This window comes from Xenopus laevis, chromosome 3S (genome assembly GCF_017654675.1).
Source record: "Xenopus laevis strain J_2021 chromosome 3S, Xenopus_laevis_v10.1, whole genome shotgun sequence".
NCBI lineage: Eukaryota > Metazoa > Chordata > Amphibia > Anura > Pipidae > Xenopus > Xenopus laevis.
In genome coordinates, this window is record NC_054376.1 from 77359226 (window position 1) to 77377868 (window position 18643).

An 18643-nucleotide genomic window follows, 5' to 3' on the forward strand; every position below is an offset into this window, starting at 1 on the left:
CCCAAAATGTGTCAAGCTAGACGTGATGTGTGTCTTTTAACCATGGACTAATACAGTTTTTGGATTTTAACATTCTAGCATGCAGAAAGTCCATTTTCTACTCTCCTCCACTGAAATGAGCAAGGACTCTAAGCTCCTTTTAAAAGTAATTTAAATAGATGTATAATTCAGGACACATCTTAAATCTTTAGCAATTCTAGTAATAGAATTACTTAGTAGCTATACAAAAGTCTTTATTAAAGACAAAGATTACACAAGGTAAACAAAATGAAACAACTCACAGCACAGGATTTAAGTTAGTGTTTTCTTGCCCTACCTGTAACTTTTGACAAATTCTTTGGCAGTCCACTAACTGCAGGAATATCAAGATGCCTCCAAGTTTCTGCACTTTAATGCCAAATCTGAAAAATAGTCATGCATAAAAACAATATTAGAACTACATAATGATGCATAGGTGTATAACAAAGATTAGTTCTTCAGGTATTTGCCACCAAGTAACAGCTGAAGTATTTAGGGGTCAGCCTCCCATAGCATATGCTGGTAAAGAAAAAATTACACTCTTATGTTTGGGTTTAGAATTCATATGTGTAGCTCATTAAGGGGAAGTTCACACTCCTTCTGCAAACTGGTTAGCAAATTTTGACAGTTTCAGTTATACCACCAGGAACCAGGCAAGAGCAAGACTTCATCTATTCTCCAGCTAGATGAGAATCTTTTCCCTAGATCAAATGTTAATTGCAGTTCATATATACTTCAGCAAACACTTAGGGTGGTGACAGATGAGGGGGATTAGTCGCCCAATAACAAATCTTCTCTACTGCAGGCCACTAATCTCCCCAAAATGCCATCCCACTGGCAAGAATACGAATTGCCGGCGGGATGGCATACAAATCGATTGGGATTTCTGTAGTCGCCCAAAGTTTCCTTGTGAGGCTACACCCTCAAAAAGGGTTGTTCACCTTCCAAATGCTTTTAAGTTCAGTTGTTTTCAGATTGTTCAGCAGAAACAAAGACTTTTCTCAATTGGTTTCCATCTTTTATTCTTTACCGTTTTCCCAAAATTTAAGTTTAAAGTTCCTATCTCTAATGTCTCAGTCTGGCAGCTCAGTGATCCAGTAGCATAGCAGTTACTGCTACATTTAGTTGATACAATTAGTTGATACATTTCTCGGCAGTATCTGTGGAATATTAGCAACTATTGTATCAATTAGAACAGCTGCCTTTAATAAAACTCAGGAATTCTGCTCAGCAGGGCTAAAGATAAATATATGCAGTTTCCTAGAGTTGCCATATTTTAGTTTTTCTTGCACACACATTTTGCTTTGCAGAAAGTTACCTTGAATGATTTTGACACATTATACCACTGGGTTCTCAGCAGCTAAACTTTACAGCAAAGGGGGCAAATAAACTTTGAAGGTTTGCGAATGAACAATTTGCAAATGTAAGAAGTTTACATGGGACAGGGAGCTGAATGGAAACTACTGACCTTTTAAATGTAATAATGTATTGTAATTTTGTGTAGAATCCTACAATGTTTAGTCTACAGTGACTCTTCCGGCTCAAAACACACTCAATGGATTACCAATGAAATAAAACCTGCTGCACACAAGTTTGTATCTAATCCTACATCAACAGGCAATACAATTCAGTTATTTGTTATGATGCCTAAAGATTCAGAAAAGGTATTATGCATGTTAGTGGGGCAAACACTTGCAATATTTTACTAAGGCTTGAAATTTAAATATTTTATATAAGCTTACAGTCCACAGAAATCAAAAACTCATTGTCTTCGGTTTTTGAGATGATATTCTTTTAGATAAGATCTATGGAGTAATTGCAACTGTATATTGAAACTCCTAGTACTTATGCATTTATTCATGCATTCAAACTGCTTAATTTATAATAACTGTAGCCAGTTTGTGTTTAGACCTTGTATAGCACTGTGAAAGTGTGGTGCTATATACTGAAACAAAGTGGGACTAGAGTACCTGAGAGTACCAAGGAATACCTTGTGTATTAAGGCTGCTGACAAAGTGGGGAATGCCATTGTCCTTTCCAAGGCAAAAAAAATATATGGGTCTATTTATTATGCTGTGTAAAACCAAATTTGCTGAAACACCAGATTTTCTGCAGGTATTTTACACTGCTTCAGACACTTGTGAGTAAGTTTCAACAGAAGTTGCTCAAAGAAAAAGGGTGTAAAAAGGCTAAAGTTATCCCAATTGGAGAGTTTAGTTATCATGCCATTGTTTCCAATGTATATCATCAGAAACAAATGTCAACATAATGCATATTTAATAATGTGAATTATGTCTACATGCAATACACCAAAAGAATATGAAAATATGATTTAGGCTTGAAGCATTCCAAAGCTCTCCAGTTTGCAATTTCAGCAATCTGGCTGCTAGGATCCAAATTACCCTAGCAACCATGCATTGATTTGTACAAGTGACTGGAATATGAAAAAGGACAGGGACAGAAAAGAAAAGAAAAAAAACGAGAAGTAATATAAGGTAGCAATAAAAATACATGTGTAGCCTTACAAAGCTTTTATTTTTTAGAAGGGGACAGTGACCCCCATTTGAAAACTGTAAAGATTCAGAAGAAGGCAAATTTTAAAACTATTTAAAAAATGAAGACTAATTGAAAAGTTGCTTAGAATTAGCCATTCTATAACATACTATTTGTTAGCTTAAAGGTGAACCACCCCCTTTAACACAAATCCAGTCATGGGTTATTTCGATGAGAAATGCAAACTGCAATGATTCTCCCCTTGTATAGAAACAAAATTCTAACGGATGTTGGATAATTGACTGTATAATGTAGCTTCTACTCATTAGTGGGGGAAAAGAGACTGTCCATGTTCAAATTTCTAAAACATACGGGTTGGTTGTTTTTTTAAAAAAAAAATCCATGAAATTATTAAAAGTCAAACATTCAAAATGAACCAAGTAGCCGTCTAATTTTCCCCATCTTTTGATGAGAAAATCCTAATTAAAATGGCATAATTTAATTTAGAAATGCAAAGCAGATCTAAACAAGCTCATAAGGAATAGGACACATAATGCAAGCTAACTAGCAAACTCATGCATTTGGAACAAACACAATGAGCATCAGAAAGGTCGGCTGTTTCATTTACAGGAGAATATAATGTGTCAAACACAATCACCTGGCTGACACAAACACAGATCACAAAGAGGTGCTTCAAATGCTCCCGAATGATTTGTAGATATGGTTGTATAGATATTGAACAATGGATCAACAGTACCAGACAGATATAATAGGAATCAGTTTAACAAAATCAAATTAGAGCTCAACAAATTGCACATCAATAGCATGAGGAAAAAGTCTACAAAAGGGTCCAATAATTGCATTTGAAATGTGTTCCAATACTACTGTAGTTAATAAAAAAAATCTGTGTGTGCCTTTTACAAAAGTTTAACATCAATTATTTCTCTTTTATGGGGAGCCTGTTTCTGAGCTTCAGTTAAAGACCATTACACTGGAGCCTATCTGGAGTCTACTGTCATTACTACACAAATTGTTCAAAGCTATGTTAATTGGAAATAACAAATTTATAAGCCACAAGTATTGTACAATACAGCACCTGTATGGGACATTGCCAGCAATAATAGACAATTGTACTGTTTTTAGAATATGACTCCAGACACATTTGGTGGTTGATTATGAACTTGCATGTAAAAGTAAATAAAGTAGGAGGCTGGAAAACAAAAAGCATCCTCCTGCCGGTGGTGATAAAAGGACTCTCCAGCATGCACTCTGCATGATCATTACAGAAGATGATTTTTCTTGGCAGCGCACAGTATTTACTTCATAACCACAAACTCAAAATACAGTCTCTCTGATGATATGAATGAGCAAGCCTTCCTGTTTACAATAACCAGTAGTTTGTTTTACATTGTAAGACAGTTGCCAAATAACTGGCTTTTCACCATAAGCCTTCCTTTTAAACCGAGTGGGGCATATATGCAAGACTTTGCAACTAAAGTCCGGATTTGAGTGCGGCTGCTACAAGTTGACTATATATATATTTATAAAATAAATTCCTCAAAAAAAAAAAAAAAAAAAAGGACTTATCCATAAAGAAATGGTGCACTCAAGGAACTTAAAATATAGAAGACCAATGACAAATAGTCAGTGCAAACTCCACCCCCCAAATACTCTCAGGAATGTACAAAAAATGTCCATGACATCATGGGTATTGTTACCACCCTATACCAAGGGCACACTGCCTTGTATGATTCTTGTACATTAAGAGCAGGAATACCTATTTATAAGGCCCAATCAGAAAGAAAAGTATGCTAGCTAAAGTGCAATGGTCAGAATTCAATATCAGTAAAATTAAGTACACAACTCCAAATTCCAATACAAACCTTTCAGCTTTATTAGCCACCTTCAGGATCAAAATTGGAACATTCAAGTCACATAGATAACATAACATTCTTTATGTATTTTAAAAGCATGCCTGAGATATTAAGATATAAAAAGCAAGTCAGTTCTGACAGGAAGCAGATTCACAGAATTACAGTAGGAGTATGTAACACAAATCAGCAAAATGCATGGAATGATTTAGGAGAAAAAGGGCAAATTACACACTAAGATGGCTTTTTCTATTTATGTGTATGTATTGCTCACATTTCAGCAACCTAACACCCAGGAATTCTTAGTCAGATACTGGGTTGCAGAAAATAGGCTTCCCTTCCTCAAAGAGAAGACAAGAAACTGCTTTTATTTACAGAATTACAGAGAAGTTAAATATCAAATAAACCTATTTCATCAGAAATAATTGCCATTCACTTCAATGCACTTTTTTTTGCTACGGAATTAGTACCGGCCCTTTCCTCTTAAAATAATTTTTTTAAAAAACAGTATAATTAAAGTAACTGCCTTTAGATTTTGTCAAGAAAGTCAACAAATTGCTTATTACCCATACTTTCAGGTTAAACTTAGGTCAGCCTCTTTTCAACAATACAAGAAGGGACCTTTGTATAATTTAAAGGACAAATTAAGATAAACAAATAAGTATGGTAGAAATGATGCACATTATATTTTGGACCCCAAATAGGGTTGCCACCCATCCGGTTTTGACCTGGACAGTCTGGGTTTCAGAAAGACTGCCCCGATCTGAACAGTCTGCCCAGTTTTCCTAATTAGGAAAAGCGGGCATGATTCCCCCACATTAACGGCAATCACCATGTCGTCACCCCATCCATCAGCATGGTCTCCCAGCAAACCATGGTGAGGTCAGTTCCCGCACCCACTCAAGTCACTGGAAACCTAGAGAACTACAAAGCAGGAAGTAGTGTTCTGTTATGTTTAACATCCAGTCACTCCAGCCTTTATAGATTACATTGTCTAAATATATATGAAACATTTTTGAACAGAGTATCCATTTACCCAGTTTTTATTTCTACACTGAACAATTCCTTTAATTACGAAGGTGCAGTCAGAGACCTGTAGCTAGAAATCCACTATAATAATATTGCAATGCTAGAAATCGTGAGTCAGTTTCACAATTACATATTTCTTGTGATCATGGTAAAGATTTAATTAAATAGCCTACACTCAAACTTCACAAGGTAATTATAGGAGTATGGGTGCATGGTCATAATCCTGTAGACAGGGAAGGCAGATAACATTTCTAACTGATGCTAGCACTCCAGATCGAAGTAAAAAAAACATGCTTTCATTGAGCAGAATAACATAACACAACATTATTTTGTATCAGACCCATGAAAAAATGTGCAGGTACAATACACAAAAAAAGTCATGTAACCCAACGTTTTCTACTTTACTCTGACCTGTCACCAATGTAGGCAGAGTGCACGACACAGGTCTGAATGTTGGTCATTGTTTGTTGACCCAATATTGAATACACATCACTTGTCTCAGGAATAAATGGTTTACTTGGAATATTTATTACAGCTGCTGCGGGCTGGGAAATGTCCAGTGACCACATTATTCTGTATTTTGCACACAAGGTAGCTTTTTATTACCACAACACTATTTGCCATATCCTGAAAATTAAATACAATTATTCACAAATCCCGTTTTTTATTTTGGGTTTTTGGATGTTCTCTCCACTAGTTAATAATCTCTAAGCAACAACAACACTGGGATTCGAATCCTGTTCAGGAACTAAAATCTGCAATTGTAGTTTAGAAATCCATTTTCCTACTTGAACTTAGTTTGTACAATTCAGTTTGCTGCACAGTATGCTTTAAATTCAGAAATGACACCATGCACGAACAGATCCAGTTGTGTACAGAATAATATTTGTGTGTTTAAAAAGATGAATAAAGCTCAAACTCCTTATAATAGCTTTTATTTCCATACACACAAATGCATTGGGAACACTGCACATTATATTGCAAATCAATGCATCAAATTTGTGTTATTCCTTTAAGAAAGTTAAGAAAAGGGATTATTAAACTGTTCCAAAAAAATTGCAGTGTCTGCATTCTTATTTATCAACTCAAACGTTCACTGTATATACTGAAAAATGTTTGGCTGCCACTCCATAATGTCCACCTTGTTGGTCTGGAACCAAGATGTTGCTGGTTTACTAATGTGTTTGGAGTTGTTGTCTTGTTGAAACACCCATTTCAAGGGCATTTACTCTTTGGCATAAGGCAACCTGCCCTCTTCAAGTATTTTAAATATTGAAACTGATCCTTGTTATGCGATACATAGGCCAAACACCATAGTATGAGAAACAGCCCCATATCGTGGTGCATGAAACACCATGCTTCATCGTCTTCAGTGAGTGTCTTTGCCATTTAGGCTATTCTTCTATCAATTCGCATGGTAGTTTTCCTTCCACGTCTTTCAGGTTTTAGTTGCCATTTTAAAGCAATTGAGATCAATTCAGCTGAGCAGCCTATAATTTTCTGCACTTCCTTATATGTTTTGTCCTCTGCAATCAAATCAAATCAAATATTTTGAACAATGTCTGGAACGACCCGTTTTCAGAGAGAAATGCACTATAACAGCATGCACAAAATTTGCTGCCATCCTTCCTTAAATAAGGGCTGTAATTAAAACTGAATTGAACTGCACACTGCTATTATTTTGAACAAGCTATTATGATTGATTCAATTACACAGAATCAGCAGCATGCATGTCATGACTGTTGGGTCTGTCGATTTTCTATTACTCTACTACACATACTAGTAAATGAGTTGCCAAGTAGAAACATATTTTCTAACAAAAACAGTGATCAGGTTAGTGTTGTCGGACTGCTGTTATTCTGAACACAGCTGTACATGGTCATGCAATAATAAAAAAAAAGTCACAGAAAAAGGGTCAAAAACGTCTGCTAAGATAAAGCATATTAATATAATTAGAAGAGCAACCAGTGGTGACAGAACAACTACAAATGCTGCTACAGATTAGTGTAGGTTATAACAGATACCTGGTTAATATACTATTAAGTATAAAGAAATACATGTTGCTAGTTTGCAATGCAATTGCATATTTATGAGCATGATGAGGCCAAGAAAAACAGATCATGGTTTTATACCAATGTGCATGGCTGGGCAGTATGCAGGCAAACAGCACTCTACAGAGTGGATCTGTGTCCTGGAGAGCCCCTTCAGCAATATGCACCATAAGGATTCACTCGAATGTAATACATTCTTGGTGATAAACTAGCAAATGTACGCTTACAGTTAGGCTCCAAGAAATCACAACTGACACTTTTACATTTTTTAAAAAAGTACTGAAATATTATCAGGAAAGAGCTAGGACTACACACAATCCAATCAACCACACAAATACTATGTTTAAATTAGGGATGCATCGAATCCACAATTTAGATTTGGCCGAACCCCCAAATCCTTCAAGAAAGATTCGGCCGAATACCGAACCGAATCTGCATGTGCAAATTAGGGGTGAGAAGGGGAAAACATTTTTTCCCTCCCTGCCCATAATTTGCATATGCAAATTAGGATTCGGTTCAGCCAGACAGAAGGATTCGGCCGAATCTGAATCCTGCTGAAAAAGGCCGAATCCTGGCTGAATCCCGAACCGAATCCTGGATTTGGTGCATCCCTGTTTAAATGCAATTTTAAACATTATATATTGTTTTCTAGAAACCCATCCCTTGTCAAGCATTTACATACTGTTCATGAAAAATGAAAGCAAGTCACTACAGGTCAGTATAGTCAGATTTTGACATGCCCAAACCACAGCCTGGCTATTTATGAACTGCACTGAAGCATTCCTACCAGGAAATCCCCAGAATATCTTAAATACTTTAAGTAAATCCAGTTTACCATTTCACCCATTTGACTGATCAGGAAACTCCCAAAGCCTAGTTCTTCTACAAAACAAGTAAACAAGTAACTGTTGCACAGTACAAATAAATGAAAAGAACAGTTGCAATAATATCAGAAGTAAGAAAGATGAAGGGGCCGTCCATTACAAATACTTATAAATGGGTAAATATAAAGTTGTAAAAAAAATGTCTTTACCATTAGTGCAATAATATTACCTATTAGCATACTCCCATTGGCATTTTTAACAAAAAACTGTTCTTTACTTTGTTTGTTGTGTGAATAAAGGTGTTTACCATCCTGTATGACATAACCAATGCTTGATCTATGTTAGAGTGTTTACCTACAGGACTGGAGTAGAAGAAAAATAAATAAACCAAAATATTGCTAAATAGCAGCTATATCTACAGTCTCTGGAGCTTTCCCTTTAATCCGACCCAAATAATCGTTCACCAAAAGTCAATATACTGTAGAGGTCAGCGCTAAAAGCTAGGGAAAATTAGAAATGTAGCAGAGAGAAAAACTTATAGTGTAGTAACTTTTTTGAGAGAGTTGTAGTTCAACACCTTCACCAACTTATACAATGCACAAAGCCGTGTCTCTAGATTGTAAGCATACACCTCATACTCACAAACATTTCAAATGATAATCAGCATGTAAAAATGACATATAGGTCCAAACGAACTTCCCAACCGAGATCCTTGCTTTCATGTGCTGTGCAGCTCCTGCTCTCTCTCACTCTGAGGTGGGAGGGGTCCCCTGCATTGTATAAGTGGGTGAAGGTGTTGAATCACAACTCTCTCAAAAAAGTTACTACACTATAAGTATGGTAACTGGTACTGTTGTACATGCATGCATGTACGGGGTCAGCATGACTCACGATAAATCACCGGCCGGATGGCACTTGGATCACTTCGGCTTTCCAAATGTCACCTTAAGTTTCCTTGTGAGGCAACTTCGGGCGACTTCGTAAAACGAAGCATTCCAAGGTTGTTCGGGGAGATTAGTTGCCCGAAGAAGCGATTTGTTGCTCGGTGACTAATCTCCCGAAATAGCAGCGTGTGTCTCTGCCCAAACTGTTCTAAATTGATTTACATTTGTTATCTTTAGCCCTGCTGAGCAGAATCCCTGAGTTTCATTAAAGGAAGTTGTTAAAATACATACAATAGTTGCTAATATTTCAAAGATACTGATAAGAAATGTATCAACTAATGGTATCAACTAAATGTAGCAAATTGTAACTGTTCAGAATCTGCTCCTGGATCACTGAGCTGCCAGACTGAAACACAAGAGACAGGAACATTCAACTTTAAACTTACATTTTGGGAAAACGGTAAAAAATAAAAGATGGAAAGCAATTGAAAAAAGGCTTTGTTTATGGTAAACAATCTGAAAACAACTGAACTGGAAAGTGTTTGAAACGTTAACAACCCCTTTCACATAGGGTTTACCAAATAGCAAATCACAGCACTAATTTGGCATCCCCAGGAACTTGTTGCTCACACGTTTAAATATTTGGCGACCCTTGTTCTATACAAAAAGCAAAACTACAGCACCCATCATTTACACACCACACAAGCCATTTAAAGGCAGTTGCAATTAGGTAATTTGTAGTATCAAAGTTTTCCTGTCTCTGATCTACAACAAATCCATGATCAACCCTATTGAGTTCCTGTAGGAAAATTTTTAGTGAGGTCACAGAAAAACTATCATTTACACTACTAGTGGCAGAGGTGATCACTATGCCTGTCAAAAAATATAAGTGTTTTTGCTAGTGCCAGACTGGTGCACTCAGCAGGAAATGTGTCTCCTGCAGCTACAGCACCAAAGGCAGAGAATTTGACTTGGTCAATTTTGGTAAAGAAATAATTTACTGTGGCATCTGTCAGAGGGTTGCTGCAAGGGCCACATCAGCACTGCTGTTGGGGATGGAAGGCTATTTTTATTAAAATTCACTTTAATTAAATGTCAATGTTAATGCATAAATAAAAGTTTGATAGATATGCTTTAACTTTAAAAGTTTGCTTTTTAAAAATTATATGGAGGAATATAATATAGGTCGCTAATGGAAAAAATGTTAGCAATGCAATAAAAAATGTTTGCCCTTCACGCAACAGTGGGATAGCAATTGCGTATTTTATGGTTTGCGACAGTGCGCAGTGTATGCAATAAAACTTCTTACTGAAAATGTTGTTACATTTTCTCCAAAAGTTTACACCATCGTCAAGCAGGTCTTAAAAGTGTGCAATGCGCAATTAAGTTTTGCAATGTAATAAAAGCCTAATGAAGAATATTACATTGCGACATGAAAATTTTTATTATTTGTGTGCCAATTTGTTCTCTTTGTAAATTTTATTACATTTCCCCCTTGCTTTATAACTTTCAAATTTAACTTTTTAATTTAGGATTAGAGGACAAACATTCAGGATATTGATGTCAAAAAGGTACTGTGATAGGAATGCTGAAATAACGTATGCCAATATGACTGCTGGGTGTATTCAGCCCTCATGATATAAATTACTAGTCATTTAAAACAGGTTTGCCATTACATTTAAAAAGTACTGCATTTGAAAAACTGTCTTTAAAGTAATACGGACACGATTTATTCTGGGGATGCCAGTTTGTTTTATTATTTTTTGTGTTTAAGGGTTGAAGGAAGTCCTCGAAAACAGAATGAACTCCTTCTAGGGGTCTCCTCCTCACAAAAAGGAACATTCTAAAAAGATGCCAGAACCACTGTACCAGACTACTCTTGATTTGAAGAAGCAGAAGGTTAACTTCAAGACTATCCAGAATCACAGAATTTTGCATCACTGCCCACAGCAGACAGTTAATTGAAGTGATAGACCTCACTGACAGGACAGGTGTGCTCAATATTATCCTCAGGGCTGACCATGGCTTCCTCACCCAATCTTGAATAAGGTCCTGAATTCCATTTCTCACGTTAAGAATAGTTTGCCAGAACACTTTTAAGGATTCCGGTCTACTTCCATGCCTAAGCTGTCTCTTTTACACTGCCTTTCTGACAGCTTCATTCAATTCTTGCGCCCACCAGCATGTCCTAGGGTTACTGTTGTGTCAAACACTTGCTGCCTTCTGATAAAAACTTCTAGCAGCCATACAATTGCTATAAAATGTTTGCAGAAGGGAGCAGGACTATATCTCTACTACTTTCCCCTTAAATCACTATTTCTAATTGTATCTGAAGCCAGCACAGCAAACAACATACTTAAATTATAACATCAAGTACCACCTTTAAATCAATGGTAATCTTTTCTTTATTGTATTTGTTTCACTTTAGGTCAGCTCTGTTATCCTCTTAGTGAACCACATTTGTAATTAGATGCAAAAGGTTTCTGGCTCACATTGCCATCATATTACATTAAGGACATGTACCATATTCATAAATGTACTACGCATGAGGACACCAAGACAGAGACTGAGAGTACTATGTGTACAGTAAACAGCACCAGGGACTATGCCTTTTAAAAACTGCAGGTCACAGAAAATCAGAACATGTCCCTGACCAAACTTTTTTATATTTTTTTTTTATAATTTGTAGTAACCCTTGCCTTGGTTTGATAATGAACACATATTTGCAATTTGTGCCAAGATAGACAGATGTAATAGTTTACCAAAGTATGTTATCATACAATTAGGTGAATGGTGTAGTTCCTTTGAGTACACTGCAGCTTGTGTGGATTATTTAGGCCATATTAAGACTGACAGGCTTAAAACAACTGCCGCTTTAATGCTATTAACCACTTAATTTGCTTTTAAAGACATATGCTAAACAACCTCTAATCTATTTAAAGTTGCTGATAATGATGACCTTTAATTAAGAATACCAAATAAACTGTTCAAAGGGATGGTTCACCTTTGAAATAACTTTTCGTATGACGTAGAGAGTGATATTCTGAGATAATTTGCAATTGGTTTTCCTTTTTTATTATTTGTGGTTTTTGAGTTATTTAGCTTTTTATTCAGCAGCTCTTTAATTTGCATTTTAAGCAATCTGGTAACTAGGGCCCAAATTACCCTAGCAACCATGCATTGATTTGAATAAGAGACTGGAATATGAATACGAGAGAATCTGAATAGAAGGATCAGTAATAAAAAGTAACAATAACTATACATTTGTAGCCTTACAGAGCATTTGTTTTTTTTAGAAGGGGACAGCGACGCCCATTTGAAAGCTGCAAAGAATCAGAAGAAAAAGACAAAGAACTATAAAACTATAAAAAATAATGAAAACCAATTGAAAAGTTGCTTAGAATGGGTCGTTATATAACCTATTAAAAAATTACTTTAAAGGTGAACCAACCCTTTAAAACACAACAAAAAATATATTTAAAAAAACAACAAATTCTATATATTTACAGAACTTATTGTTTCAGAATTGAAGATGAAAAACCGACAAATACAAATCTTCTAACAGGTGTTTCGAGTCATGGTTTAGATGTGCAGTCTATGTTAAATAGCCTGCACATATGCTGAACACACACATACAAAGAATACTCTGACAACAAAAATTGTGAAATGTTCATACCATTAATTTAAAGAGTAAAATCTAGTAATTGAGGGTAGAACCAAAAGTACAATTTAATGTGTAAGACAATTTAAAACAGACCAACCAATATTAATACTTCATTAAGCCTGCCCAACCAAAATGATCAAATCTGCTGAATTGACAAACTGACCAATATCCATAGTACAAAGATATTGATCAGAAAAGAAAGACTAAACGCTATTATTATAGAGACACTAGGCACCTTGACTACATTAACCTGGCATCAAACACAGGTAATTACTGGTCTGTATAGCACGTAAGATCGATTCAAGCAGATACCAGTTATTGAGCATAAACTATGTGGCTGCCCCCTTTCAAGGGCTCGGTTATAGTAAAATTATAGAATGAACATCTATACACAGAATAGCAGATATATGGTTTATTTGCAATGTTTTCATGTATCCATTTATTATGATCTAAGGAAGCCCAACATTTTGGACAACAGGGATGGGCCCAAAAAACTAGCTATGACCCTAGTGTCTACAACTGCAACTGCTGAACCTGCAATCAAGTTGAGCCATATTTATCAAAATTCACGATCACCAATTTAACCATGGTTAGAGAAATTTGTAGCAAAAAATCACTTTCAGATTATTGGCAATGCAAACGTTTGAGATTTATCAACTGAAAAAATCTTGCCAGCTAAAACCTATATGGGCAATGGGATGTGGAAAATGATAAAAGTTAACATGATTGAGCAGTTCCAATAACTTTTTTTTTTTTTTTTTTTTTTTTTTTTAATATCTAGTTTTTCTTTAAAATCCAAAAAACAAAACTCTGGCCTGGGGGAAAAAGCAATTTGATTCACTGTTCACTGGAGGGTGCATAATACCAAGTAAATCAGGCATTAACCATCACTTAAAATGAATTCCTAAACAATGCTAAATAGTTTGAAACAATAACACTAATACTTGCACCAATTATTGTATTAAAACAGCAGTCAACAAAACTTGCATCCTATTTTTTACCATTTTTCTAAAATATGGCTTTTAAAAGGAGAAAAAAAGGTTAAATCACTGGGGACTGCAAATATGTTAGGTACCCCACAGTAATTATAATCACTTACCTGTCAATTATAGACAATTTGCTATAACTATACGTGTGCTTTTTGTAGCGCCGGGTACACGCTGCTTTCCCACTGGTTATCAGATAAGCAATTACCGCTGGAAGGGGCACCTTACATTTTTTCTCCCCAAATAAATTAACCTTTTGTTGCTTTTCAGAACTAAAATACAGTAGAGCTCCACTTGGGTTTTACAAGGATGCTAAAAATTAACATAAAAACAAACAAAACATATATGGGCTGGATTGCAAATAACTTGTGAAAACTTAAAAGGAGGATCTACTGTAATTTTTGTGTTGCTCCACTGGTGTGCTCAAGTAATCAGGTCAGTAAGCACAGCTGCTAAAGTGTTACAATTTGATACATTAGTATTTCTCAGATAAGAAAAATGCTACCAACTAAGGCAAGGGTTCCCAAATGTTTTACCCGTGAGCCACATTCAAATGTAAAAAAGAGTTTAGGAGCAACACAAGCATGAAAAAGTAGCTCGGGGTGCCAAATAAGGGCTGTGATTGGCTATTTGGTAGCCCCTATGTGGACTGGCTGCCTACAAGAGGCTTTACCTAGCACTATACTTCGTTTTTATGCAATTAAAACTTGCTTACACGCTCGGAATTCAAAAATATGCACCTACTTTGAGGACCTGGAGAGGGGTTGGAGAGCAACGTGTTGCTCGCAAGCTACTGGTTGGGGGATCACTGAACTAATGTATAAATTGTAATAGCAATACAGGGACAAAATTGTCAGGGAGCTAATTTATGCTGTTATACTCTGATACACAAACAGGGAGAAAAAAAAAATCTTTTTTACAGGTAAATGTAAAAAAAAAAAAAACATTAAAAAGGGCAATTGAAAAGGCCCTAAGAATTACCAGCATAAAGCTAACCATATATGCACAGTAATGATGTGCGGGATAGCACGAAGCCCGTGGGTCTGGTGGGTTCGGGGCTACTTCTGCAGTACGTCCCGCCCATTTTGATATGTTACACCGGGGCGGGCATGGGTATATAAAGAGGGGAGAACGCCAGGTTAGGGTCGGGTGTGGGCAGGGGCGCAGTGGTTTAATGTCGGGTGCAGGCCGAGTTTTTCTCAACCCGCACATCACTAATACCCCGTTCATTAAGTTTTTCTAATTTTTACCATACTCTCTAGCAGTCAAGGGTGCATATTTATTATGTAGTGTAAAAAATGGCAGGATAATACACCACACATCACCAGGATTTGCTGTGTAATAAACTGCGTAAAATTATTACATTTAAATTGCTTTAAATGTGCTGGTTGCTGCAGAATATGTTTTATGAATAAGTGTTATGGCCACTCTACCACCAGAGTGACAAAATGTCCCACATACCATCACCCTTTTTAGTAATAATAGCTAATGTATTAAATCAGCATAGTTTACAGAGTCGGTGACAGCTCCAAACCCCCCCCCCCAACACAGCTGGGAGACATGAGGTAGTGTAAAGTTGTAATATTAGGAAAACAGTTATAATAAGCTAAAATCAAAAGCAACTGAAAAAGTGCTTATTTCTAGCGTACTGTCTAAAACAAACAAACAATATTTGCATAGCGAACAACCATCAAAGTTTGCCACTTTTAGAAACGATTAACAACTGGAAAGTTGTTTAGAATTTTGTCTCTGCAAATTTTTAAGTTTACTTGCCCTTTATTTATTTTTTTAATAACTATTGTTTTACTATAGATTGAGATTTTAAACAGTTCCATCAACCACAGCAGCCTGCAAACAATGATGCTAGTTTGCAGGAAAAAAAAGCAGACACCTGGTACTACCCACACTACTAACAGTCAAAATAAACTTTGCAAAGAGGAAAAGAAAATCATGAAATCAATTAAAATTACTTTATTGGAATCCATTCACCTCAAAATGAAACTCTATAAATCACACGAATTATGTAACATTATAGAAGTTAAGCTCTGTCACAAAGAGTTAAATGGAGGGAGCAAAGGCCTATTGAGAAATAGGCAGGTAGAGAGAAAAGCAGCACCACTGCACACACCAAAAATGACTTCAGCAGGACTGTACATTTCAAATTTGTCAAATGCTCACTCAACCTTACTATTTTAACCTGATACAACCAACTACCAAAGTAAAAAAATAAAATAATAACTCTTGTGCAGCAAATTTATTATAAAAAAAAAAATACTATTCTGAAACTTATTTATTAAAGAGGTTTTGCTTTGGCACTTCTGACTATTGAAACAAAAAAGCAGAACTCATCCAAGACCCCAGACTACACAATGTCTTTCTTGCTACAGGTCTGTTAATCACTCTGCTTCTGCTACATTGTTTAAAAATCAGAACCAGAACAGTGTGTTGAAAATAACAAGCAATGCAACTATAAAAAAATGGATGAAAATTGGATGAAGTTCCCCTTTAAAAGTTTGTTGATTTCATGGAATAAGCTATGCATAGGGTGAATATTAATTTATAGATTTGATACAGAAGTGGCTTCTATGTGATGACCTAAAACTACAATAAAAGGTATTTTAAAAATGCTTGTGCCATCACTTGAACAAAATATAGGGAACTGTAGTGTTGGGCAACAAAGATGTGCACTAGGTAATAGTCAGGCTCATTTATCAACACTGGGCAAATTTGCCCATGGGCAGTTACCTATAGCAACCAATCAGTAATTAGCTTAAAGCCAGCTGCAAGTAGAACAATGAATGAAGCAATTTGATTGGTTGCAATGGGTTACCTTCCATGGGCAAATTTGCCCAGTGTTGATAAATGACCCAAAATATGTGCATCAGAGGTGCTGTTTGGACTTTGTGAGTAGACCACTGCAAGCAGTTATTCTGTTAACCCATATTTTATAAAACATTTATAAAATACCAACAAGTTAGGCAGTCTGCATACAAGAACTTAAGAATCAATTAAGCAGATAAAGATAATTTTGCAAATAATTACAACATAACTACCAATATGATGTAGGAAAAAAATAAGGGCGAAATAAAAGCTGTCCATTTTCATGCATTTTGTGCATAGATGGGGCAGAAAAACAAAATTACCACTAGGTAATATGGTTTATGTTTCTGCTCTATAAATAAATAGTTAAGTACAAAATGGGACTGCACTGAAGACTTCATTTATGGTGTTCTTTGATTGCCCCTGCATTTATGGTTTGATGCTGGACTTCTGAAAACAGTTTTCAGTCAACATTTAATAATCAACTACTGCTCTTACACACAGCCCCAAAGTGAAACTAAAAGAAAACAGTGTCTTTAGAATGTTTACTTTCCCTTGCTAATGCTGCCATAAGGCCTATTCATATCAACCAGTGACAGCTCACTTTCCTGTTTCCTACAAAGTCTGCAAACAATACATTTTAAACCTTGTTCTAAAAAATTAATAGCTACACTGCATATTATACAGTTGTCTACATTGAATATCATAGGCTACTAATGCTCAAAAGAAGCAACTGCAAGTTTCCTGTTGCTAAGCTGAACACACAATTACCAAAAGGATTCTATTAAATTTTTATGGTGTAGTTAACTACATGGACAACTATGTGCCTAACTTCATTTCAGTGGGCAGTTATTTATCAGATAGTCCCAAAATAGGTTATATATCATTGTGCACCCCTCAGTGCTAGGTCAGAATATTTGTTTAGTGAGAAACACAGACACTACATGAACAGAACATCCAAAGGCAAGTACAGAGCAACAAAGGCCTAGAAATGACCTAGAATATATGTTTCAGCTCCCTATGCACTTAAGTTTGCTTGGACTTTTACGGAATAGAAGACAGCACAGCAATTGACACTACCCACTTCCAAGAAACAAACAAATATTTACATTTAACTGAATTTGCTTGAAACCAACAAGCTGCCACAAGTTTCACAGAAACAAAAACAGAAGTTACAAGACAAAAAAAAAAACCAGAATAAACCAAGCTAAACTTCTACACATCATGAATAATGTTATGTTAGAAGAACCATTAGACAGCACGGAACATCTGCAGTCATGTGATTAGCAGTGGATCAAGTGATCAGTACCCAACCTTTCCAGGATATTGGACTAAAGGATTACTAGTTAGCTTCTGCCAGCCCTTAGAATGCTCAGTGCAATGACAGCAACAAGAGCAAGCTACAGCTAGCAGGGCTACAATGGGACCCCAAGATAGATAGATGATAGATAGATAGATATACTGCAAAAAAGACCTGAAACACCAAGATGATTTACTGAAAAAAAAAATTTAAGTGTATTTGAACTGCATGAACAGCCAACATGACGTTTCGGACCTTTCTCCAGTGGGGACCGAAACATCACGTTGGCTGTTCATGCATTTTAAATACACATAGGGGCACATTTACTTAGCTCTAGTGAAGGATTCGAAGTAAAAACTTTAAATTTCGAAGTTTTTTTTCGGCACTTCGACTCGAACTAAAAATCGTTTGACTATTCGACCATTCAATAGTCGAAGTACTGTCTCTTTAAAAAAAACTTTGACTGCCTACTTCGCCACTTTAAACCTACCGAGCATCAATGTTAGCCTATGGGGACCTTCCCCGTAAGATTTCTAAGCTTTTTTTGATCGAAGGAAAATCCTTAGATCGATGGATTAAAATCCTTTGAATCGTTCGATCAAAGTATTTGCGGTAAATCCTTCGACTTCGATATTCAACGTTTTTTACTTTGATGGTCGAATATCGAGGGTTAATTAACCCTCGATATTCGACCCTTAGTAAA

The 18643-nt window shown here is 36.0% G+C and overlaps 1 protein-coding gene across 13 annotated transcripts in view; it reads right to left on the reverse strand.

Annotated features, from left to right (window-relative positions):
* The window catches only part of plxnb2.S (plexin B2 S homeolog), a 106984-nt gene that overhangs the window by 86125 nt on the left and 2216 nt on the right, over positions 1-18643 (reverse strand). For 11 of the 13 annotated variants that reach the window (XM_041588522.1, XM_041588521.1, XM_041588524.1 and 8 more), the window contains exon 2: positions 317-401. The exons of the other annotated variants lie outside the window; for them this stretch is intronic. The gene's annotated coding sequence lies outside the window, so the exon portion shown is untranslated. The remainder of the gene's footprint in view (positions 1-316; positions 402-18643) is intronic. 13 annotated transcript variants of the gene reach the window in all.